At 35.4% G+C, this 26,460-nt stretch overlaps 1 protein-coding gene and 1 long non-coding RNA gene across 7 annotated transcripts in view; both read left to right on the plus strand.

Annotated features, from left to right (window-relative positions):
• Nucleotides 1–26,460, plus strand: part of Erbb4 (erb-b2 receptor tyrosine kinase 4) — a 1,059,983-nt gene that overhangs the window by 815 nt on the left and 1,032,708 nt on the right. The gene's annotated exons all lie outside the window — the stretch shown is intronic.
• On the plus strand, nt 7–20,073 carry LOC124105667 (uncharacterized). Its single transcript, XR_006855809.2, has 2 exons — nt 7–17,745; nt 19,832–20,073. It is a non-coding gene; the product is annotated as an uncharacterized LOC124105667 (long non-coding RNA).

The following is a 26,460-nucleotide window of genomic DNA, read 5'->3' on the forward strand; positions in this document are numbered from 1 at the left end:
GGTCGCGGTTCCTTCTCGCGCTCCAGCTGTTGAACCTGCTTGCCGCCTGCTTGGCTGTCTCGTGTGATGTGGCTCCCTCGTTCTCTTTACCCATCCCGATACCCACTCCCTCCCAGGCGTTGGAGGGACCGCTCGACCAGGGCCTCTTGCTTGGGCTTTCGGTCGCTCCTCTCTCCATCCCAAACTTACCTTGTATTTGTGTGTATGTATTTTATTTATCGTGAAAAATTACTCTGTGCCTCTGTTCCTTTCCCCCACTCTGTTCTTAACCTTCTTGTTTCTCTCTCGCGCGTTTTCTGTGCGCCTGAGCGGGATCCCTTCTAGTCGTGCCTGTTGTTCAGGACATGGGAAACCCAGACCCCTCAGAGGAGACTGCACTCTCCCTCTCAGGGCCCTGGAGGGAGGCAACCTCAGAGAAGAGCGCACCTCGGAGGCTGCTGAAAGGCTGGGGTCACGGGGCTGATCTTGCTGAGCCCCTCCTGAGAGAAGGCTGTGAGAGTGGAGCGACTAGAGCCGGGCTTTGCACCTGTATAGACGGTCGCTGCGCCCCCAATCGCCAGAGCTTTGCGGGGTCAGATGTGACAAGAACCCAGCCTGGGCAGCTGGATCTCAGCGGGCGGGCGCGCCTCGGCCTGGGGCCGGGAGCTCTGGGCTTCCTTGGTCAGCGTCCCAGAGCTCTCGCCCGACTGACTTGAGGGACGCTTGCTTGCCTGATTGACCTCTTTAAGGAAAAAAGAAAAAAGGGGGGGTGGGGGAGGTGGCACAGTGGAACTAAGAGCCGGGCCTTCCAGTCGGTTGCTGTGTTTGGCTTCAGGAAGAGTTCTTCCTGTAGTTCAACTTGCTATTGGCCGGAGTCCCTCCAACTTCTGTTTACTGCCCGGTCCGGTTGCGGAGCCTGCCGGTCGCGCGAATTGATTTAACCCGAGGCAGGCGCGGCGGCAGCGCTGGGTGCATGGTCACTGTTTGCTGGAGATCTTGAGCCCCAGGTATTTGGACAGGCCAAGGGCTAATTGACCCAGAGACGCCAAACAGTGGGGCTGGCGCGACGCGGCGGGCAGGGCTAATGACAGCACCTGCAGTGAGAGGGAGCTCAAAGTTTCTGGCACTTTGAGTTTCCTGGGGATAAAAGTGGGACCGGACAGGACTGAGGAGAATCGGTGTCTGCCGCGGCCAAGGGGAGGCTTTTGGAGTGGCAGGAAGATTTCCGGAACCATCCAGGGCTGGTGGTGGGAGCGTGGGAGGCAGTTCGAGGAGATAAAAGCCTCCGGGACTGGCGATAGGGAGAGCTTTAGGCCCCCGGAGGGTGTCCTTCTGACCTCACCAAGAAAACAGTGCGCGGTAGTTTTCCCGCTCCGCCCCCGCCATAACCCCCACCCCCCGCCTAGTAAATAACAAGTTACAGTCATTGAGCCTTTCAAAATGACCTTCGAAAGGCACTGTGCGACATTTGTGCAGGCCGTTCGCACCCTCCCAATTACTTCGAAATTCTTCATGCATACCAGGTCCCGCGCTCCACCACCTCAAGAATCACACCAACTTGGACTTGAGATGCCAGGAGGCCTCTTAGATACATCCCTTTTCATCTCCCTCCGCACCCCGAGTCCCTTCATATTTTCCCTCAATGGGTTGATTATGCACATTGACCCATTCAAAAGCAGTTGCGACTGACACGCAGGCTTAGCCGAGAGGAATTTCTACGAGGCGACCTACTGGGGGCTGTCTGGTTCAGCCCTGCCGCTGGGGGACCCAGCTCCGAGTCCGCAGCAATTTGGTATTAACTGTGCGGCTCCGGGTCCAGCTATGCCTAAAAGCCCTTTTCAGAATTTCTGCAAGGAATGTAATCCAAATTAGTTCTGCAGCTGTCCTCTTCCTCGTCTCAGGCGACACCAGCTCGCGCCCTTGCTAGTCTCTTCTCCTTTCCCTGGGCGAATCGTCAGACCCACAAGTGAGCCCATTTAGAGCGCGAGGATTAGCGTGCTATTGTTGTTCCGTGTGTGAGTGACTCTGTACTTGAAATTCTGGGGGCACAAAAGCGAGCCTCACTTGTTCAAAACACAAAGTGATCTAGATGAAAGGGCCGCACAAAGGAAAGCTCTCGGGTGCATCCCTGGCATAATTGCAACACGCATACTAAGGTGATCCTTTGGAAACTGTAAATGCCCCCGGGGACTTTTTTTTTTTTTTTTTTTCAGTTCTCCTCCACCTGGCAGGGAAAGTTTAGCTGGTTTTAACGTAGTGCTATTATAAAAACAAGTTGCTCTCTGGGGTGTGTGGCGCTGTATGTTTGTGCCTGCGTATGTGTGTGGCTGTGTTTTCCCAAGTAAATACGTATCGCGCGTCTCCCCTCTCTCGGTTAGCAGTCAGTAGCAGTTTGGAGGAGTTTGTTTTGGTCCAAATGAGAAATTAAGTGCGGATAAGTAAACTAAGCTGCCAGAGGGCGACAAGATGTTGAGTGAATTGCTTTTAGATGAAACAAATTAAGGAAACGAGGGAAGACAATCTGCTTCTCGCATTATTAGACACGCTTGGAGTTCAGGGGAAAGTGGCATATTTTTGAAATGCTAATTTTTTAAGCAGAAGGAATGCACCTTATTTACTGCTCTATGTGAACAGAATAAAATTGTAGGGTGGGGGATTCTGTTATCTAGATATTTATTAGAAAAATGTAACAAGAGATTTTTTTAAAAAAATGGACTTGGGAAAAAATCAGCTTTAGAGGATTTTTTTTTTTTTTAATTCTGAAGGACTTTGTCTCATTTCTAGTGATTCATTTTATCTGCAACATTATAGCCAAAGGCCATTTATATGGCAATTATAAAGCCTTTACCACTCTAAGAAATGCTTCTAAAATTTGTCGTCTTCTTTTGATGGGAAAATATCAATATTACCTTTGTATTGAAATAAAATATATAATGGTATTGAAGTGTCACTCTTGCAGACATTAATAAATATGTGATGAACAAATAGAGTTCCCATTTCTTATTTGCAGGGAACCCAGTCCAGCTTTCATTTTTATAAAAGAACATCATCTTTCCTATATATATTAAAGCTATATTATTGTACCTCCAAATTTAGGGTTGATTTTTACATATGCAAAGAAAATGTCCTAAAACTTAAATGGCACAAAAAGATGTTAAATATATTTTCAAATAGCATCAGTCCTTTTTTTTCTTACGTGTGTTTACTTCAAGCACAGGCATGAATACACTATTCCCTATCTTCTTTTAATTTGAAATTCTTATATATGTAAAAGAGCTTTGTACAAGAAGGTATTTTTCTCTTCAGGATACTGCTAAATAAATTAATACCTATTATAACTGTAAATTAGTTGAAAATGCTGTTACTTTGTATTGTTATGATGAAATGGAATAACTGGTTGTGTCATGGTTCCTATTTTTCCCCCTTAAATTCAACTGCCCTTATTTCAATCATGCATGCATAGAAAGTCATTTTTTTTGAAAATCAAGGCACTTATGGAGCTATATATATATATATATATATATATATATATATATATATATTTCATTTAGTCACTGGAAATGTGTCTTAATTAAGAAATTACATTAGAATATTTACCAAGGCATGTACTTCATGGAAGATTTATGTGTTTTTTTTTTCTAACTTGAACACAGTAAGTTAGCATTGGCTGATTTTTAGAGTTTGCATTTATTTGATGGAAAATCATATTTCCTCCTTAAAGTGGATTCAATTATTTAGTATTCATGAGCTTTCATCCCTTTGGTTCTTAAATAGAAGTACTATTTATCTTCTGTCTTTTGCATTCACCCTTTCCATTACTATAGATTCTTTACATCTTATTATTTATTAAGTTTACACATGTGAATATATATTTTCCTTTCTACCACTAAGTGCATTCATTTTTTGTGTGTCTTTCCCAGCAACCTGCCACTCAGCCACTGCAGGAGGAGTCCTCTGAGCCAGTTTTCATTCTCTCTTTCTGATAAATCTGATATGGCTGGTTGGCTGAACAATTGCAAGCCATTCCATTGCTCAGATTTATTCCTGAAAGAAAATAAAACGGCATCGATCCAAGATCACTAGCACATCTTAAAAGCCCTTACTCCAAGGCCAAATCTTTCCAGAGAAAAGTTCCTCTGTACCAGTTCTCTCTCTTACTTCCCTCCTCTTGACCAAGGAAAGAAGGTGGACAGCTGTCATTTGAAAAATGCTAGTGATGCATGGAATTGTGCTCTTTCTATGTATTTTCTGAAACATACTGATTAAAGCCATCTTGAGATTAATGGCTATGTAAGGTGAACATTTTCTGCAATAAGTTGAATTAGGATGACTTGAATTATTGCAGTGCTACAAAGTGATGTCATTTTTGTATTATGTCAAATGAGTTATTGAGAAGATTTAGCATATATTTTAAAAATAGCAGTAAGTTTTGTCTTTATTGTGTCCTGTGGCTGTTGGATGTCCATGTGTGATTTGTAAAATACCTAAAGCATAAATGAAGCAAATCAACAAAGAGGAAGTTCTGTTACTTCCAAACTTGTTCATGTTTGCTTTGTTTAACTTCATCCTTTTGAGAGATACTGCTTTTATAGAGGTGTTAATGTTTACATTGAAATTAGCCCATATATGTTCAAGTCTACAAAAATTGACAAGACTATTTTGCTATTGTCTTTACAATGATCCACTGAATATGCCATGGAGGATAGAAGTTAATACTATTACCAACTTTTCTACAAATTATATTATCATTTTAGAGATGTTCTATTATGTTAACATATCACCATTTAGAATCAAATCACATTATTTATCTAATACTAATATTCTGAAGTATTATAACATTGGGCAGAATAAATCCTTACTTTACATGATTTCTAAGACCGCTATCAAGTGAAGTTTACAGTTTATAATGAAAGACACTTGATTTCCTATTTATTTTGAGTAAAAAGATCTTAGACCAATGTTGAAACTATAGCTCTTCTACATAACTTGAAGGAGACCTTAGCAGACTGTTTTGTGGTTATGTGCATCACAGGACACAGCCATGTGGTTTATATTAGGATTTCTACATTCTAGGGACAGTTCTTCCAAATGCTTCTTAATACCTTAAGCAACTCACTCCATCTCTTTGTGACTTTCCTGGTCTTCCTGGTGGGGGGCAGCAGTGGGGGAGAATGTAAGTAATTCACTGTTTTTCCACTGTATAACAGTTTTCAGAAAAAAAAAAGTTTAAAATCTGTGATAATAAGACACATTCCAGTAACAAGTTAATTGTTTTCATACATGTAATTCAAATTGCTCTATATTTTGAAACATGTACATATGTTAATAAACATAACATAAACTTTCTAGCAGGCCATCTCTATCAGAAATGTATGGCTAAAGAAATAAAGAGATCATTGACTGTACACCATTTGTATTTAAAGACTATTTCCTAAAAATATTACTTTTCAGAATTGTTCTATGGTCTCTTTAGATTTCATTGTACACTTTCCCCCCTCTGAGTTGTTGGTAATTCTGACATGTTTTATTAAATAGATTGACCCATTTTTCCATGCTTTAATAAAAAGCTTTAAAGACCCTTTCTTCATATTTGGTACTTAAACTAGTGCTTTGTAGTTTGACAAAGAAGAGATCTATCTCATTTGATGACAGTTGAAAATGAAGATGTTTTGGGAACTAAAGAGGTCCTTTTTTTTTTTTTTTTTTTGACAATGTAATAAGTTCATAGTTATTTTTATTTTGTAAAAGTGACTGCTCTACATTCCCATCATTTTGCACAACTCCAGGGGGCAGTAGCCACATATAGTTTAATAGAAATGGGGCATGCCTGTACTGTGGGTAGTGTGGCAGCAGACCTGCTGGTGTGTGCTAGTGAATAAAGCACCAAAGTAAACATTAGGAGATCTGGATTCTGGCACAATCACTTGCGGTATGATCTTGGGATAGACTCCTTGCCTCTGTCTCAATTTACTCATCTCTATTAATTTAGCTAAAAATTGTATCTAAATTATTACCATCCTGAATATTCTAATGATTCAGTTAGAGAGAAAAATGGTGCTTAGACATTTTAGGGGAAAAATGCTTTGGTTTTGAATTATTTTTGTAAGTGGACCTCTTTTTTTTCAAGTGAATTCATACATGTAGTCGAGTATGGAAAACACGCTTTTACCTCCTTTTGGGTCAAAGGAAATCTGCTTTTGTTAAAGCTGCAGAGAGAGGCCAGCTTTGTGGCCCCTGCTTTTGGGCCTTTGACATTTTCCCACTTTGTTCCACTGCCCCCTCTACACACTTGCACTGGCTTTACCCATGTAAAGTCTAGCACCATTTAGAAGGTACTGATCTAGTCTAGTCCTCTTCATTTCTAAGTGATGTGACTAGAAGCCAGCTGGGCAGTTAAGTGAAATAATTTAGTGGCAGCTCCTGCCCAGTTGTTGTTTTCTACAAAATGCATGGAAGTACTTGAAAAGTCATAGCCTTTTAAAGGATAAATAATAGGTTGTTTTAAAAGACAATTGTAAAAATTGAGATATATTGGATTCACAGGCCTAATTAGTGTACCGTATAGTTCATTTCAAAGGGAAGACTGTGAATCATCATTATCATATTTAATTTATTTTTAGGACATAATCATTAATTGCATTTTAAAATTATGACATATTGAAAAAGTAAGAAATGGAGCACTTTTTGCTAACTGCAATGTCTTTACCTGGTTAAGCCTATTTTGGACATAGAATTTTGACCTTAAAAATAACATACAAAGCCAGGCACTATGGTGCACACCTATAATACCAGTGACTCAGGAGGCTGAGGGAGGAGGATCTCGAGTTCAAAGCCAGCCTCAGCAAAAAAGGAGGCACTGAGCAACTCAGTGAGACCCTGTCTCTAAATAAAATACAGAATAGGGCTGGGGATGTAGCTCAGTGTCCAAGTGCCCTGAGTTCAATCCCTGGTACTGCCTCCCCCCCCCAAAAAAAAAAAAAAAAACATATAAGCATCCCATATTAGTGTGTGATATAATAGAACTAGATTTTTTTAACCTGAGACTTTATGAAGATGACTACATAGTAGAGAATGATTGTTTCCCTAATCCAGAATAAGTTATATATGTACTTAAAATGGATTATAAAGGGTAACTGGTTAATTCCTCATTATTACTTAGCTGGTGCAGACTATTTATCAGTAAAACCAAGGGAATACTTGTCTAGGCCCATCCTTGAATCTAAGATTCTTTATCATTTCTACTCTCTTTGTTGATCCCTCTTATTTCTTCAGGTCCCCATTAAACATAGTTGCATTCTTTGAATAAATATATAATCAAAGCTTTAAGCACCAAGACTTTATGAATTTATTTTTATGTCACTTTTGCCTTCCTCTAGTTGGAGTCTGCAAGATACTTCCAGTGTCCCTTGTGATTTGGCAATGCAGTTGATCCAGCCTTAACGCTGTCTAGTCATGGCTGAGTTCCCTCAAGTGTCTGTGCTTTCTTGGGCATGATAGTATTCTCATGCACCCTATTGACAGAGGGAGATTGGAAACTCGTTTTGGCAGGGAGAATCACTCCCTGTTAGGAAATGGAGATGAAAATGGCTCCCCCCATAAAAGATTAACGTAGATACCATCGAACTTTGGGCCACATCATTAAACCTCTCCCTGGAGAAGAGGTTCACCGTCATTACTCTAAATCATATTATTTCCAATATCGTAGAGGTCACTGAAGCATACTAAATACCAATAAGAACATGTGAGATCCAGTTTCTGAATCCAGGGAGTTAAAGAAATAGAAATCAAGGCCATAAGAGTGTGTGTGTGAGAGTGTGCTAAGTCTACACAGCTTCCCACTTTGAAACATAGTTTAAAGATGTTTAAAGAGGAGAAAATGAATGATGCAATAACCACTCATTTATTTTCCAGAAAGATCAGACTTGTAAACCACCAGTTTCACTTGCTAAATCTTTATTACTCTTCTGACCTTTACTTATATCTGTTTTCATGTGCATCTGGTATAAGTGCATATCCAAGTGTTAACCCTTTAGAATACAATAGGGATCATATACCTGCCTTCAAAAAACACATCTGCTGGTTTTCTAGCTTTAACTGAGTCTATCTCATGGCTGCTTAGGACTGAAGAAACAATGGAAACTGAGGCTGCAGGGTCTGTGACTGCATCTAGTAGGGCTTAGACAATAGCTTATGCAGTCCTCTCTTTCAGGATGGGTCCCCCATCACTAGCAGGGGGTGTATAATAGAGGTCATGAATGGCACTGACTATTTTGCTCTTGACAAACTCTCCTTTTGCAAAAATCTTTGTTTGTCATCATTTGCTCTTCATCCCTGTAGGCTTAAAGATTATGAGAATATGAGTTTTCTTTCTATAGGGACCTATGAAAACCAAATAAAAATAAAATAATGATTTTTTTTTTAGACCTACACTTGTTTTTTTAGGAATTCCTTTGATTGTTTTGTCTACAACTACAGCAGGTAAACAAGTTAATTCATTTTAAAGAAAACTGACGGCCTGGGATATTAAAATCTTCTCCCTAAGATTGTTTACAAAGTCTTATAATCCCTTAGATTCTTCAGTGCAGGAGTATTGCAAGCTCCTCTTTACTACCTTCTGTGTTACCTGTCCTCTACTTCTAAGACCTCCATTCCTGTCACTGCCAGATGATCCTCTCTACTATACTACATTTATTGTCTAAAATATTCAGTGGACCCCACTGTGAAGTCAGAACCTGCTAAAGTCATTGTCAAATTTTTTAGTGTGGCCTTAGAGTCTAAGATGTCTTCTGTGTAAGCACTAGGTTGATTAGTGAATGTTCTATGACTATACAATGCTCAATGTCTTTACTTGTACTGATTCCTTTTTCTGAATTCATAGCTTGCTTGGTATCTCTGCCTGACCAGACTGTTGAATCTGTTAAGTTTTCCTTTGGATTATGCCTCTTCATTACATCTGCCTTCACCGATTATTGTAGCCTATAATCCTTATCAATATCACTACCATTTACTTAATCTAAACTGTCCTATTATTTTCACTCTTCAAGTGAGATTTTGTCCTCTGTTGGAGACTAATGTGGTACCCACATACATAGTAAGCACTTTAAAAATATTTTTTAAATGAAAGAATAACATACATTTGCCAGAACAATTTTAAGCTCATTCATGGATAGTTATTATTTGTAATTAAACCATATAGTGTACAAAGTAAGCTCCTCTAAAACATAATTATAGAATTCTTAATAATAGATATTAGGCATGTTTACCCTGGGAATTTCTTTAGTTGCTTTCTTGAGCTTCCTAGGGTATTTCTTCAAATGGAGTGTTTCCAAGACTATAGCATTTGTCCCCATGCCCATTTTTAGTGTGCTTATAATATGGTACAAAGTATTTCTGTTGGTTTTATTTTTGGCAAGGCAAATAAATGTGAATACCATTCCTAAATGTAACTGTGTTATAGTCTACTATTTTTATAATATGGCCATTGTATTACTTTATCTTATCTCCCATTTGAAAATTTTAATTGATTTAAATAATAAGCATTTTTTGACCCCTCAGGACCATGTTAGGAACTAAGGAAGGGATACAAAAATATCAAGATGCCATTTTTTTTTGTTTTAAAAAGGCATCGACAAGACCGATAAGATACAATATAAAAATGTTATTAAGTGATTTTGCAAATTCTTGGGAGAAATATTTGCCTTTAGAGAAATGCTAGTATTTCATGACAAAAAGGATTCCAGACAGAATCTAGTATTTTCTATTCCTGAATATATGTGATAATACAACTTTTTATAACTAAGATTTCTCAGCATCTTAAAATAGACAACTAAACATATCCTTACCACTTTATAAAACCCTATAAAGGAAGCATTTGCAGTGTAACTGAACAGAGAGGTGATGGGGATTCTCTTAGCTGCTCTTTTAGATGATTCTCTCTGCATTCTAAAAATTGGTGAAATGGTTGTAGTATTTATAGAGTCAGACTCTACCAGGAAAATGTTGATCTAGCTATTTTTTCTCAGGTTATCAGATTCTAAGCAACTGTCAATCTATCTGGGCCACTAGGGTGCACTCATTGTATCTTAGTTTATAATTGCCTGAAAGAGTTAATGTAACTTTTCAACTGTCTGCAGAGCAATCTAGTAATGAAAGAACCAAGCATGGAGATGTTGACATCTCTCTTCTAAGGTTCTTTTAAATTTTTCTTGATTTTGTTGTTGTTGTTGTTTTGCTTGAAGAATCCATGAGCAGGATGTTTGGGTCAGGGATTGTTGTTCTACTTTGTAGATGAGGAAATAGAAATGTAAAGGAGTAAGTCTGACAGGTGTATCAGTCTAGTGTATTTATGCATGTGTGCCCTGTCCTGAGAGCCAGCTGGCTTGGCCTTCTGCTTGTCAGCCTCTTGTGTGCCATCCTCACAGCTGCAAAAGCTAGTGATGCTTCCCAAAGGCATGACTTCTCTACTGTACCTGCCCAATGAGCAGAAAAGCCATGTTTAGCACACCAGACTCTTCTGCCTTCAGGTCAGCAGCTCTTTTTGCTTTCCTGTTTGTCTAATAAATCTATCAGTAAGGAGTCCTGTTTAAGGTCAGTCTGTATTTTCCCTCCTCCCTTGTATTCTCTACATCTTTCTCTCTCTTTGCATTGTGTATGTTAAGGAAACCATCACACAGCCATTTTTTTTTCTTTTCCAGAAAACTTCAAAGCAGGGTCTTTTGCAAGATTTTTGGACCTGCCTTTATATAGTTTGGGGAAACTATTTAAAATTTTTCTTGAGATAGAAATACAAGTTAGGTAAAGGTCCTTGGAAATTGTCGATGCAGCAGAGGGTCTCTGAAGCTGAAGCCTTTTAAAAAACATTATGGTAAATCTGCCTATGTTTGAAAATTTTACTTTTTAGGAAGTAATATTGCCCTTTTAACTATGAAGTTTGGGTGTCATTACATAATTTTCTCCTTAAATGTATAGAGTTACTGTCTCTTATTAATGTAAAAGAATGCATTTCTTCAAGAAGAAACTTATTATATGCCATGAAAGCAAACCATGAAGGACTTCAGTATGTCTTTGTGTAAAATAATGTACCGCATAGAGATAATTTTCAGAATATTTTGTAAGTACAAACATCTGGTTTTTGACATCAAATTTCAAAATGGGTCATGTGATAATGTCTCTTACACAAGTTTGTGGTTTTTTTTAGTTGTAAATGGACACAATATCTTTATTTTATTTGTTTAATGTGGTGCATAGGATCGAACCCAGGGTCTCGCACGTGCTAGGTGAGCACTCTATCGCTGAACCACAACCTCAGCCCTGTGATTTTAATATTGGGATGTGACTGAAAGGAGTTGTGCTGGTTCTGGAATGTAACAGCTATGTTGTTAAGATCCTATTCCCTAAAATGTAGCTCATTAGATTTTTGATCATTTGTTCTTTAGTATGACTAAAAGTCTATCTTTGACTTTTACCCTCTGGCTAAGTTAAATGTGGCCATTTTAGCTACAATTGACATTATTACTAGCAGTGAATTAAACAATGCATCTAAATTAAAATCAGTACTGAGCACAGATCTTTGGTGATATTTTTAAGTAATATATTAACACATTTGAGAAACAATAAAAAGATTAGCATTTCAAGGCATACTTTTACTATGTAAAAATATCAGCTAAATAGTTAATATTTCCCAGTTGTTAACTCAAAATTAGCATCCCATTGTCCCTGGTGATATATTGAAACCTCTAAGAATGTACTTGGAATTAATGGAAACTGAGGTGATTGGTATTCAGATATAATGCCTTAGTGGACTTTTTTCTTTCTTTCTTTTAAGTACAAGATGAAAATTGAAAGTATGAAAGGCTTTGAGATAAATGGAAATAGACAAAACATTTTATGCAACTGTTGGTGAAAGGGGCATTCATTATTTTTGCTGAGCGTACTCTATTGCTTGTGGACAGAATTAGCACACATAAGCCAGAGAAAGAGATAAGACAAACAGAATGGCATGTAGCTAATTTTGTTTAGCAAATTTAGATCTGTTGCATGCTATTTCACTCCTACAAACTGACTCTGTCTTTCTTTGAAAGGTACAGATGAAGTTTGTCTCCCACATCTTAACAGCTTTCACTCAATATTTATAGACTACATAAAAATAAATTTCTCTAAGTACCATATTTCTCACTGACAGGATGAGTACTGTGAAGGTAGATTTATTAGTGAGAAAATAAAAAAAGAAAAAAACCAAAAACATTTCTCTTGTTTTAGGAGTGCAGAAAATAAAATATGTCAAGGTATCCAAAATATCTTTGTTTCAAGGACATATATATTGGAATGATAATATTCAAGGATTTTTATTATTTGTGAGTGAGTCAGAAATCCCATTATTTTATGATATCTCTAACTAGTAATTCATCTGACATTTGAGCCTATAGGATGCAATCCTCTGTAATTATTAAGAAGTCACTTAGATCATAGTCCACAAACCCACAAACCTTAGTCTGTGTGGAAAAATACTATCATTCTATAGAATAAATTTCAGTGAAATTTCTAAATGGGGCTACTTGGGTGAGAAAATGATCACAAGACATGTGACACTTGATGGAAATGTGATTCTAGAAAAAGCCAGGAATTTGTAAATTAATGTTCATATTTGGGAATATCTCAAGATAGGTTTCTAATGATCTTTTTACACAGTGAATTATATGATATGGTATCCAAAGAGATGTAGTGTTATTTATATATCTGCTAGACCTTTGTCATGGTGCAAGACTACATTCTCCATAATCAAGCTCACTGTAGAGAATAATTCTCATATTCATGAGTTGTTCATCTCATCTTGTTGCCAGTGGTTATTTCAAGGTTAATTTTTTTCAGACAGTGTCTCTCTTGATTAAGGTCTGTAGTAACTGTATATGTGCTGCTATAGCATATGAAGGTTTTAAACTTGAAGACATATTTGATTTCATATCAATTCAAGATCAAATGCTTATCAATGCCTCCTGCTTAAAGACACAAAAAGTAATTTTATTGTTAATTTTTTATTTCTACTAGGAATGTGGAGACTTGTGTTTGACATTTTCACAATCCTCTAAACACTTTTATAGGTTATGATGAAAAAGTATATTCCATTACCAGGAATATGTTTCTTAGATTTTACTGATTGTTTAAATATTGAAATATTTTATACCTTACCTAATTGGATTTCGGAGGCCACTATCATGGAATCCTTACCTCAGACTTATCCTGATCAAACAACTGAAGAGTTAACACCCAGCAGCACCAAATCTCTCCTTTGGCATATGCTGTGATCCATTCTGATGTACCTTGAACATTTTATAGCTACTAAACATTATGAATATTACCCTTACACATTAACAAAAGATTTGTCGTGTTTTAAAATAGTAGAAATATGAATAATGTCATACTAACTTTGTAACACTTTAAACAGTTTAAGGAATGCATGTATCTATGTTAAGCATACACAGCGTAGATACTTATTGAAGTTTCAAAGGACATGATTTAAATAATGTTACAGGTCCATAGGCTGAAAATCAGATGAGTGAGAGAAACCAAAAGACCCCAGTTTGGATATGTATTTACAAAAGAATTATGTCACAGTACTTCTTTTGAAGAATGATTGAAGAAGTAAAGGCCTGGAGAAGAAGAGTCTTGGGGTGAGACATAACTGTCTTCCATAGTTGGAGGGCTGTTACATATAAGAGGGATTAGCACTGTTCTCTGTAGCCTTGGAGAACAGAAACATTGACAGCTGTTTGAAATTGTAAGGCATCCGATTTCAGTTGAAACCATCAAGGGGTTTCCAATAGCTAGAGCTTCCCAGAGCTGGAGTGGCCTGTCCCAGAAGGCAGTGTGTTCCTTCATGTGTGGGGTGGTAAGCTCTGATCTAACCTCTTCTGTGACTCTAAGGAGTGAATGAGGCAGCTGAGGAACAACTGGTCAGCGGTGTTGGGTTGGGCTCCATGACTTCTGAGAGCCCTTCCTTCCTGAGCCTCTGTCACATGCACATCAAGGCCACATATGCTTTCTGAATCACTGAAAAAATAAAGGTGAAACACAAATTCCATGTTGTCATGGCTAGGCTTCCCAACCAGTTGATTTTCACCATCTTGCCTGCTCTGTACACTAGAGGATTTGTATTTTTCAAAGAGTTTTTTTTTAATTGTCAAATATTTTGTTCTTATTGTTTACTTGACAGTTTAATTTAAAACATTCACATCCATCTGATGTAATGCATAATCACCAATTCATTCTTAATTAAAAAATTTAGAACAAAAGTATATGAGCTTTACACACACACACACACACACACAAACACACAAACACACACACACTTCATTGTGTTTCTGAGTTTATGATAGCAAGTACTTGTAAATCTGGCTCTAACTAAACAGGAAGCAGAAATATATAGGAAGGTGGGGACATAGGCAGAGGAGGGAATTTAAAAAATCCAGCCTGCAGTTGTGAGTGGGAGGGAAATCACAGCAAATGAAGAACTTTCCTAAATGGATTGAAAATCAAACGAATATAAAAAGATAAAGGTACATATGCATGCCTGACTTAATTACAAATGTAATAGAAGTCTGTTATTTAGAAATACTTCAAGAGTTTTGACATTTCAATCTTTTACTGCCACTTCTGGGTCTCTACTGTCAGATAAACTTTGAACACAATGTTTTGCTGTTTTCTTTTGTCTCTTTTCTTTTAAAATACTTTAAGTTTCCCTTGTATAAACATGGCATTTCTGTTACATACTGTCTTCTGCTTTGGTTTTTCTGATGTACCACGTCTCCTCATATCCGTGTCTATATTAATTTCGTTGCCTCTTCAAACTCCTTAACTTTATCTATACTTCAATGCATTACCTCCAGTGCTCCTTATAACCTGCAGAGTAGAGGGGTATGAATCCTCTTTCATGGATAAAGAAACTGAGACTTAGAAGTACATATTTGGCCAAATCACACAGCTACTTCTCAGCATAGGAAATATTCTGATGATCAGTTTGACTGTTGTTTGTTTTACATCAGATATATTTTGGTTCTATGTCCTTAAAGGCAAAGATGAAGACATCCCTCTAAATAAGAGAAAGGTCTTTTGGAGCTCCTACCTAAGCTCATCCTCTTCACGACATTTGGCTGAGTTATGAGATCTCTTCAGTTGTCTCATCTCTCTTAGACTATTTTGAGCTCTTGCCCCACTATAGAGCTCTCATCCTTCCTGTTTCTTCCATTTGGATATGCCATGGTGTCTTCAACTCAAACTATCCAACATTTTCCTCTTGGCTTTCACAATTTAATGTGCTTTTCTTATCTTAATTGGTATTCACTTCTGTAAACCCCAAATTAATGGCACACACCTGTTCAGGTGGCCAATCAGCAATGCCTAAGCTCCTAGTAATTCCAAATATCAATACTGTATATATGAAAATAAACTGAAACTCCCCAAAAGTATCTTAAGTCTGAGATCATGGACTTTACCTTTCTCATAATTTGAACATGAATTTGTGTCCTCTATGTTTATAAACAGGAGATGGAATAATGGTTTGCAGAATAATTCTATACCTGTACTGGCGTGAGCAGTGAAAGTGGGTTCTTTGGGGAAGAATTTGACTCTCTCTGAGGAACAGTTTTCTCAAATCATTTTTCCTTCATATTCTGTTTTTATAGTTTCAGTATTAAAAAAAAACTGTAGAGAGACAGTTTTGTTCCAAAGATTTATGTTTACCTGGCAAACTCAGATCCTGTCCTTTCATGCTTATTGTTTTTTAAAGTGCCTTCAAGAGAAAATGGTTTTAATCAAATTCATGAGATAACTTTTTATGTTATATTTTATAGGCATTTAAACTTTTCAAGATAGGACCAACTAATATAATGTATGGTTGAATGTATTTTTGGAAAAAATTCTGCATGCCAGAGCTGAACGTATTTCTGGAAACATTTCTGCATGCTAGAGAAAACCTGAAGATCTATGTACAAACGGTGAACAGATTTTGCCACATAGAATATAATCAGTAAATTGTTGTGATTATTAAATGTTTTCCTGTATTATGTTTTTTACACATTTATTTAGACAGTTAAGGAATTGGGTAAAGGCTGTGTGTGACATTGTGATGATTTTAGTTCACAGAGCTCTTCCATAGTACCTACTTGCTGATTCGTATTCTTGTACTGAAAATCTTACAAGCTTAGAGGTATCCCTAATGGGAATGAAGTTACAGCTCTTCTAATGTTGCCTGCTTGCTTTTCCAGAACAACCTCACAATCCCTATAGCTAGTGAATCAGGTTTTTTAAAAAGTTGTTTTTCCTATTTACCAATGTGGAAACCTTCCAGGATGCTGTGAATTGCTCATTTGACAAAACGTAAACATGAGTTTAAAAAACAGGATATTATCCTTAGCCCAAGAGGTAGGTACAGATTTTGAGTATGAGCTCCACTACTTGTCATTATCTTATTCAGCTGACAGGTGGTGCTCCAGAACAGTATGGGCAGTGAGAATGTATGATTAGATTCCTATCAGAATTTTTGAGCAAATCAGGTGCTGAACTCTTAAAGACCCCTTAACATATAGTTGAATTACTATACATTTTAGATGGAAGGATAGTAACCCAACAAAATCACCGTCACATGGAAAACTTTCTTAAATTTTTAAAGTTGCAGTCATTGACCTTGACGGATCTCAAGATTTCACATAGCTTCAACAATCTGTCTTACTTTAATGCAAATGAATAATTTGGGATATTGAACTACAAAGAATGTCATTTTCCCCAGATTCCTCTGTTGATTCTGTTATTGTTGTTATTATGATATTCTATTAATTTAGAAAAGTTTTTAACAACATAGTTTAACACAAAGATGTATAAGAATGTATTAATCTAATCAGGATGTCCTGATTTATTTAAAATGAAGCTATACAAGTTGACCAAACTCTTATGAATGCACTTCATTAGTGACAATAATTGTTAACTATGGTAACCCTTCACTGGATACTTGGTGGTGTGATTTAGATTAGTCCTGTTCTGTGATGAGGGTATCGAGGTAAGAGAGTAATGCATTCAAGGTTTGAGTTTAAAGAAAGACAGTAGACAATAGAGTTTATGAGAGAAGCAGGGCTACTGAGCAGGGTAAGCTAGACTGCTTAGGTGAAATGGCAACCCTATAGCATTTAGTCTGCCTTTCTTTCCTTTATCTCAGTTCATGCTGGCTTCTGTTGTAGATTCTGTTGTCTTCCACCCTTGAGTGGTCCTAAGTGCACCTATGAATCAGGAACCAACTCCTGCTCCCACAGAGCATTCTTAGTTTTTCTCTTCTGGTGAATTTGCTACTTAATAACCAATCCAGAGAGTGTCTTTCCACACCCTCTGTATTGCTATCAGTTTTGTTATTAATTTTGTCTTTCTGATTTAAAACACACCATTGCAATTTTCAAGTTCTGTTGTGTGTGTTAGAGTTCCATGTATTTATGAAATAACACTTTGCCCCAGCCCCTACCATTAACTAGTAAAGCTGCTTTCTTCTTTACTACTGATACATGTTGGAGAATTTGCCATGATTCTAATGTGTCACTGATTTCTTCCAAGTAGTGATTTGATATTCATACCACTCTGTGTGAAGCACTTTGGATTGTTAATTTTTAATTTCTATCAGGACAGGATTCTGTTAACAGCTGAAAGTAGTTTGGGCATGGCCCTCACAGCATGGAAAACAAAGTTGCCATGGTGGTATCTAACATCCTAACCGGAAGACAAAAGAGAAAGGTCTGTACTTTTGCTGAATGAATTTAGTTTTTAATTTATTATGTTTAATAAAGTTTGACACTATTGAAGGAAAAATACCATATTCTGACTTTCTCATATTTAGCTTCTGAAAGTTAACAAACTGTAACATTCCTAAAATTTTACAAATATTCTTCCAGAATTTGATTTTTTGTTCTTAGTTTTAGCAAGTATGTAAAATTGGGTTGTTTTTGGAAATATCTGCCTGAAATCAATGGTGCTTGAGTGTAAAAAAAAATCAAAGATCCCTAAAGTGAATTATTTTCATGAGATTTTAGTGTGACCAATTTCAAATGGCCATTTTTTTTTACCTTTTATCATTTCATGTCACACAGTAGCTTTAACATCACTTTATACCAATATAGCCATGACGGTTTTGCAGTTGTTCTAAAAAGTGGTTGAAAAGTTGAGTTGCTTAAATATTAGTATACTTAAAGTAGTTGCATAAAATTTGAGTCTGTAGTTTGCCATGTTTCTTTTCTAATTGTAATAGGATTTTTAAATTATTAAATAGCATTTGTTGAACTTTTTGAAAAATTTAGTTATGAACAGCCTATTAAAGCAGGCGCTGTAAGATCTTCATCTTAGTGTCAGATCACTTAGTGTCTCTGGATTTATGTGCACTTAGAGAGAAAGAGCAGAGATTTTGTAAATTTTTTTTGTTGTTCATGACTAGTCTAGATTAGGAACCCCAGGGCATGGGATAATTAGGTCACACAGAATCACAGCAGTGGTAGTCCCAAATAACTTTTATTTTTCCAGAGAGATGATAGAACAGCTGTTCCTTTAGATTGTGATCCCTCTTTGGAACAGTCCCAGGACTTGTGAAAGAACTCTTCTCTGTGGTTATTACCCGACATGCAGCTATTCCTGTCCTGTGAACTTACACCCATCCCCTCCACTGCCCTGTGGCCACAGTTCTACCAGCAGGAGTTAGATATGGACGGAGAGGCTGCTTTAGCAGACCCCAGCTGAGTACTCACTCATCTGTGTCAGCTCTTTCTCTTCTTCCAATATTTTGACTCTGAGCAAGCGCATTAACAACTTGGGCTGTTTTCTAAACTACTTGGAAATTATGAATAAGTGAATTGCCAAAGTTGCCCTTTACAACAAATATTAAATTATATCTAGCAGGGGCTTATAGTGCCATAGATGATTTGTTTTTTTATACAAATGTTTTGATTCGTAGTGATTTCACGCACTACTCCTATTCTCTTAGCACATTTGGTTATGCTCTGTAGTTTTTACCAGTATGCAAATGGTGAACTCTATTTAATAGCCTTCTATTAAATGTCTAGCTGTTTCCAAAGAATTTAAGGTGGGTCTTTGTAAACTCTGAGATTAAAATTATACAATTAGTAATTAGAATTAACATTCATTCTTGAATGTAATTTGCAGTGAGGACATTATGGTGGAAAGACTAATTGTTCTTTTATTTATGATTGGAGTCTGACACAATGATTAGAATTACATTTTCTGAGATTATTTGTGTGCGGACTCTGTCCCTTGAAAACAGTAAGCTGAAGTGGTAATTATATAAAATTTCAGTTTCTTATCAGCTAATTCATTAGTTTTTAAGACTGATCAATGGCCAAATAGGTCTATCATATTTTCACCAGAAACTGTGAATTACGTATATATCTCATAGCTGAGAACAATGAAATCTACCTAGATATCTGCACTAATGATACACTTTGAAGTTTTATTTTCTAAGTGTGTCTATATTCAAATAACATATTTTTACAGGTTTAAAACTGACACAGCACCACTCTGTAGGGTTGTGTTGTGTTTTCTCTCATATAGTGTGCAGTGTTTTAATTCTTATAATAACAGGGTTGCTCAGTTTGCCAGCAGGAGGCCCCTCAAAGCAAGATGATGCCTCTCAGTTGGCAGATTTCTGTGTAAATAAATAACACTGCACATTCCTTTTAAATACCTGAGTAAGTGAGATAATGCTATGTAACTTTTTTTTTAATTAAAAAAAACCCCAGCTGTATTATGTCAGTGACCTGTAATAAATAGCACTGCAAGTAGAAGTGACAGCCTCATTCACCTTGCATCCATGCAGAAATAACTGAGCTCTATTTCCATGGCTGGAGGGAGAAGAAGAAAGAAGAGAAGGAAAGAAAAAAACTGACATTGGTTTGCAGTCACTCTCAGGCTAACAAGGGGGAGTTACATGGACAATTTTTACTGCGTTGCATTTACTGCTCAACACATTGCAAGTAACCTCTTGTACTCTAATCATTGGGATAGTCGTTGATGATAATGAAGTGACGGCAATAAACAGTCTTTTGACGTTTTCCTGAATTCTGTGTGTTTTTCTGTTAACCTTTCATCAGTTGGCAAAATATCATACTGAAATTTTTATTGCTGGTTGAGCATAATGATGCAATGATTACAAACACAATTTGGAACAAAGATGGCAATAAATGTTTAAAATTTTCTAATTGTGATAAGACGATATCATCTCCACATCATCCTCTGCTCTCCCTAAATAATGGTAAGTGTAAAGACTGAAATATTAAATATGAAAAGGAAAAGCCAGATGTATACTATAGAGAACACTAAGGCTAAAGCCCATAAATTGTTTCTCAATGAAATTTTAAATATATATGGCAATTTTAAATTTTGACTATATGCAAAAACGTTTTATTCAAGATGTCCACATATGTCATATGGAAAATGTAAGAAATGTTCATAGCGATTCTGGGCTTGAAACTAAAGCATTTGCTCAGACTCATCTTACATTGAAATGTGTGGAAGTCATGCAAATGTATGTCAGTGGAATTCAGTCCATTGCACGTATTTACACATTGTTCCTAGCCAGTCATTTGCCCATCACCTGGCAGGCCTCACACAGCCATGAAGGCAGGCAGCCTGATTTACAAAGACAAAAGACCAAGGATATATGGCCCTACCTCCAAAGATAGATTATTTAAATCTAAATTGAAAGTCAGGTCTATATGGTTTAATATATTGGTTGTTCACAAAAGAACATGAACAACACTTAACTGAGAACCTCTAGATGGTTCTTTCAATCATATAAATTTAGCACACTCTAAGGAGGTTGCAGATTATTTCATATCATTATATTAAGTATGTTTTAAAGTTTGTTTCTTATATGGATACAATTATTTGTTGGAAGGATTCTTAAAATGATTATCTTTTCCAGTTACTTTTATCTTATAGAAAACAAATTTAAGATTTGTTAGTTATTTGCCTTAGAATATGTAGCAGTCAGTGGCAGGGAATGAAATTCCTAGAGCCACATTTTTTTTTTTTTATTTCCTATGCAACCACTCAATAAATAAATAAATAAATAAAACACTCAATAAATAGTTTGAAGCTATTTCAAAACTTTTATTTATCTTTGTATAGAAATATACAAAATTGAAGTGTTATTTCCTGGGAATATTCTAAAGAATTATGTGTAGAGTAGGTTAACTATAGCTTAATTTTTTTTTCTTTTAAGTCACAGTGAATTTTAAATTATTTTATAATATTGCTGTTAATGATATCATGAATTGAATTTCTATTAAATATATGTATGTCTATAAGTCCTAGGTTTATATATGTCTTCAAATTAAAATTCAGAAAGAAATATAAAAATTATTTAAAGCATTCTATATAAATATAAAATAATGTCTTATTAGATTTTTATGCCAAATTAAAATCTGTGGACTATAAATAAACAGGAGAGAAATAAATATTTTTAAAAATGTTTAGCTTGATCTCATACAGGAATGGTAATTTATTTGATGATTTATTTATCTGAAGATGAAGTACCTAAAATGTATCAGGAATGAGTAATAATAAGTTGATACTGGAAGTGTTTATACATCACTCACTACTTTTGCTATGAACGAAACCTGTGTGTTCAGTGTGGAGTCAAATCCCAGAGCCAGTGCACCCATGCTGTAAACACTTTCAGCTGTCCTCATCATGCAGGGTCAGATTTTGGTACTTCTGACATTGCAGGCATTTCTATTTTATCATTTTGTATTTTCCATTACATAAATCAGTGAACATCTATTAATATATCTTGAAATTATATATCATATGATCTAATAGTATTTCTATAGACTTTGTCCCCTCTACTGGATACTGTTAATCTAAAATTAATGAAATGTTTGTAACAATATATATTGTAACTAAACTCATGTTCTTATTTTTTCCCTGTTATATTGTTTTTTCCTTTCACACCTGATTACTTTTCAATGTAAAAATAAACTTATTTGTTTTGTCCTTGACTTGGGTTGGTATGTGTATTTAATATTTCATGGGTATGTATGGCAACTAATGCACTTGAATAATGATGAAAAATTATGTAAACAAGATAGTATTTAAACAATTATGTGAAACCTATTTACATGTGTATATCATTGTTTTTAAGCACTTTATTGATTTTCTTTGTAGTAAATATGATAATTGATATTTTATTGAGGAGAGGACAGTACCATTTTACAATGTTAAAAATTGGGCATTTATTTGAAGACCTATATTCTTGGTAGTTTTCTTCGGAGTTTTTATCAGTGCAAAAGAGTTAACAATTTCAAATGCAGTAGATCAATGTAGTTACTGTTGATAATACAATGGATATAAATAACACAAGAAGAAATACTTGGAATAAAATACTCTATTTTCTTATGTGTGTAAAAATGGTTATTTTTTAAAATAAAATTTACTTGTCTTTGAGTTAAGACCACTTCCAATTAAGAATGGATTAAAAAATACAATCATATGTGGGAAATGGTCTCTATTCTGTAGTATAATAACTAAAACATGGGTTTCAAGCTCCATACTCCTGAGTTCAAGTTTTAGGTTTGGTAGCTATATGATCAACTTAGTAGCTATATGATCTTGAAAAAATTAATTTCTTTGTACTTCAGTTTCTCCATATTTAAAATGGGGAAAAATACTTCTACTTCCCAGTATTGTTTTGATGATTATGTTGGGAAATATTTATAAGGCACGTAGCATGACATTTGGTTAATGGTGAATACTTGTGAAATGTTACTCAATTTTTATATGATGGTTATAAGTTTTTAATGCTCCTTTTTATTACATTAATTTAAGTAGCTTTGTCTTTAGTATTCTATTTTCATGTACTAAATACACAAAGCAAAAGCAATTTATTTTATTTTATTTGACAGTGCATTTATTAAGTAGTGACTTCTCTACCAGGAAATGTATCAGGAATATGTAAAAAAAAATCTAGTGAAGAAGGCAGATGCAAAATTAGATACTTTCAGAATTTTATGATACAAAGTAAGAAAAAAGTTCTGGAATGAAAAAAAGATCATTCCAACTGGAGGTAGTAAGAATTTTCTAGAGGAGATAATTTCTGAAATGAGTCATGAAGATAAATAAGAATTAGTCAGGTGAAGAATGTTAACACAAAATGTTCCCTACAGAGGAACCTGCAACAATAGGTTTAAAGAAATTATCAAGGAAAATACAATTTAGTGTGTTTAAAGCATACGTAAGTTGGGGGAAGGCAAAGAATGAGACTAAAATGCAGAAATAGATCATAAGGGAATTTTTGTTCTACTATTTTTTTACCTTTACCTCCTTAAAATAATTGATGGGATGCTTTCAGGACATTTGATTTAAAGAATTTGTCATCTGACAAAGAATGTGCATATATGTTGAAACCAGAATGCATGATCCTCCATTCAAATAGGCTAGTATTGAAAAGCCCTGCTATTTATGTGCAGTTGTATATATGTAGAACAAAATTATTAAAGTACCAATTATTAAAGTACCTTTTTTAGAATTGGGCACTTTGGAAATCCAGAGAATCAAACTTTGGCCAAACTCCTTGGAAAGTTATTTGTCTTTATTTATGTGGGAAGGAGGGAAATGAGCAATGAACAATTAAAGAAAACAATAAAATACTGCATTATACCATTCACCAGGCTCTGTGCTAGGTATTGTTGCATGAATTACCTACAGATTTCTGACAACCAAGGTATGTTGAAAAATACCTAGTTATATCTTTATTTCCACCCTTATATCTATCTACCTATTTATCCATGTATCTTCAGTATCCCTGCCTCTGTCTCTAGAAAATTGACATTCAGAGAACTAAAGCACTGCAAAAAGAGTACTAAAGATATGAAGTGGAATTCAGGTCAAATTTCCCCTAGATCCCAGGGTGTAGGGTAGACAGTGTTTAGGGTTATTTCAACAGGGACCATCTTTACTTCTTAATTACTGTCAGAAAAAAAAATTATTTCAGTTGTTTCTATCCCTGGGGATATGTAGTAATTGCTCTAAGCTAGTTATTATCACTTCATCTCCTCGTTCAGATTTGAAAACTAGATAGAATTCTGGTTAATGAAAGAGAAGTCTGGTGTCAAGAGAAAGGTTTCCTCCCTCAAGAAAAACAATACCTACCAGGTAAAGCACTCCCTGTTTTTGGTTAATAATCATCTTGTCTTCAAGAACTCCTAGAACTGTTACAGCACATCTTTTTTCCTGGATAAGGACATCAATGGCATCTCCCAAAAGGCGGGGATGGGGGGGGTACTTTTAATCCACATTTATGGACAAACTGTTTTAACAGATACAAACCCTAAATATCCACTTATTCAGCTAAGTAGCATATTCATTCAAATATATTCTTCCTTACTGTAAGCTGACTCTCTTTTCATAGTCATTAGGAAGAAATAGGTAAGTCTAAAAAAAAAAATTGAGCATTTATTAGTGTCAGATTAAAAAAAAATAGCATTTGTTAGTGTCAGAGAATCCAGGCCTGAAAGAGATTCAACCATGGAGACTAAAGACTGAATAGTAGATTGCTTAGGGTTATAAGGAACATAGGTATGAATTCCTAATCTCTATTGTACAGATAATAACATAATTTCATTATGCATTAAATTTGTCCCACATTTTATAATAATTGGCTCTTCTTTTGGATATCTTGAAGTATCCATTATTCCCTGAATACTATGCCTGAATTATAAGTAAGTATATTTTATTCTCATGAAAGCTCTGTGGTTAGTATGGAATATATTTTATGTCCCACAAAGTTTTGCCTTCAGAGGCCTGGTATAGAATGTCTATCAGCTTTCAGTGAAAAGGCATATTATTTACAGAAGACCTAAAATAGCTTAAGAAGAGACAGAAAGGAGGTTAAAACCCAAGAAGCATCTGGCTCTACATACCTGTATTACATCAAGTTTTTCAATGTGTTTACAGGCAAAATCATTTACTTTTCTTCTTCTCTAAAATATCTGTTGAGCCTCTGCCATATACAGTATACTAGTAAACTAGTTTACTTATGAGTTATTGTTTTTTATTTTTAGAGTAATATTTTCTTCTTAGTATTTTATCACTATGATTTCACTATTTAATTTGTCAAATTGTCATGAAATAATGTCATTTGATATTCCTGATGATTCTAAGTATATATGGAAAATAATTTTTCATCAATTTTTTGTTTGTTAATGGACATTCAGACTATAAAATGAGCATGACTTTGTTCTAGATATTATTTATGCAAATAGACATTTTATTTGTGGAACATGAATGAAACATTTGGCATGTTAACAAATGTCCCCCTTAAAATGTTGGAGATTGATATATGATTTTAAGCTTTTCAAACAGATAACTATAATGTACAAATTGAAATGCCCTACTGCTCTACCTAGTGGCAATTATGTGGTCTCTTATTAGTTAAGGAATTTCAAAGTTTGATAACTCATTTTGTTCCTACCATGCTATAGTATTTTATTTAATATTTTTAATTTTGCTTATAACTTTCTCAAATTCTTATGAAATAGTAGCTTTGGATTATGGAAAATCTTTTAACCAAATCCTAACACTTGGGGATAGTGAGATACAAGGTGACAGTCATTAAGATTTTAGTCTGCAAAATACTTTAAAGTGCTTGATCCACCTAAAGACATATCTCCTTTCTTCTGCACCTTGTCAAACCTGTTTAGTTTCTCTTTCTTTCTTTCTTTCTTTCTTTTTTTTTTAGTTTAGGTAAACATGTAGACTTCTGTACACTTCAGTTTTATTTAATTTACAAAATAGTCATATTGGAAATTATCCAAACTTATTGTTGAATTAATTCATTAGGAGGTAGTAATTACATAATCATCTTCCCTATAGCTAAATGGTTATGCTCTTATGCCATGTCTAGTAGTTAAGTGTTCTGTAACTTTGTATCTAAGTATATACATTTGAGAAGAAAGCAAACTGAAATGGTTGTGGCATGTCTTTTCTAATTTAAAATGTTTCTAATTGATAAGTCTGTGCTAGTTTGTAACAAAATTTGGAGACATTTCTTTTGTTAACTTCTTGTTAATTAGATATTAAAATTGTTGTGATTATACCAAATTTAATTAACTATTTCATAAGGGTCAGATGAGCTTTCATGGAAATGAGAGCCATATATCAAAGCTTAATATATGGAAACCAGTTAACTAAATGCTCAACTACTTCTCACATACTTTCTCACATTTTCATGATCTTTAAAATTTCCCAGATGTTTGTTTTTGACATATCATATCATGCTTGGGCAATAGGGTTTTCTTTTTATTTCTCCTAATTAGTTACACATGACAGTAGAATGCATTTTGACACATGATAAATAAATGGGTATAACTTCTCATTCTTCTGGTTGTACATGACATAGAATCACGGCAGTCATGTAGTCATATATGGTTTTTAAAGGACTTACAC

The sequence above is a fragment of the Marmota monax genome, unplaced genomic scaffold, assembly GCF_021218885.2.
Source record: "Marmota monax isolate L192 unplaced genomic scaffold, Marmota_monax_Labrador192_F-V1.1 WCK01_AAM20220418_F8-fsc00136, whole genome shotgun sequence".
Taxonomy (NCBI): domain Eukaryota; kingdom Metazoa; phylum Chordata; class Mammalia; order Rodentia; family Sciuridae; genus Marmota; species Marmota monax.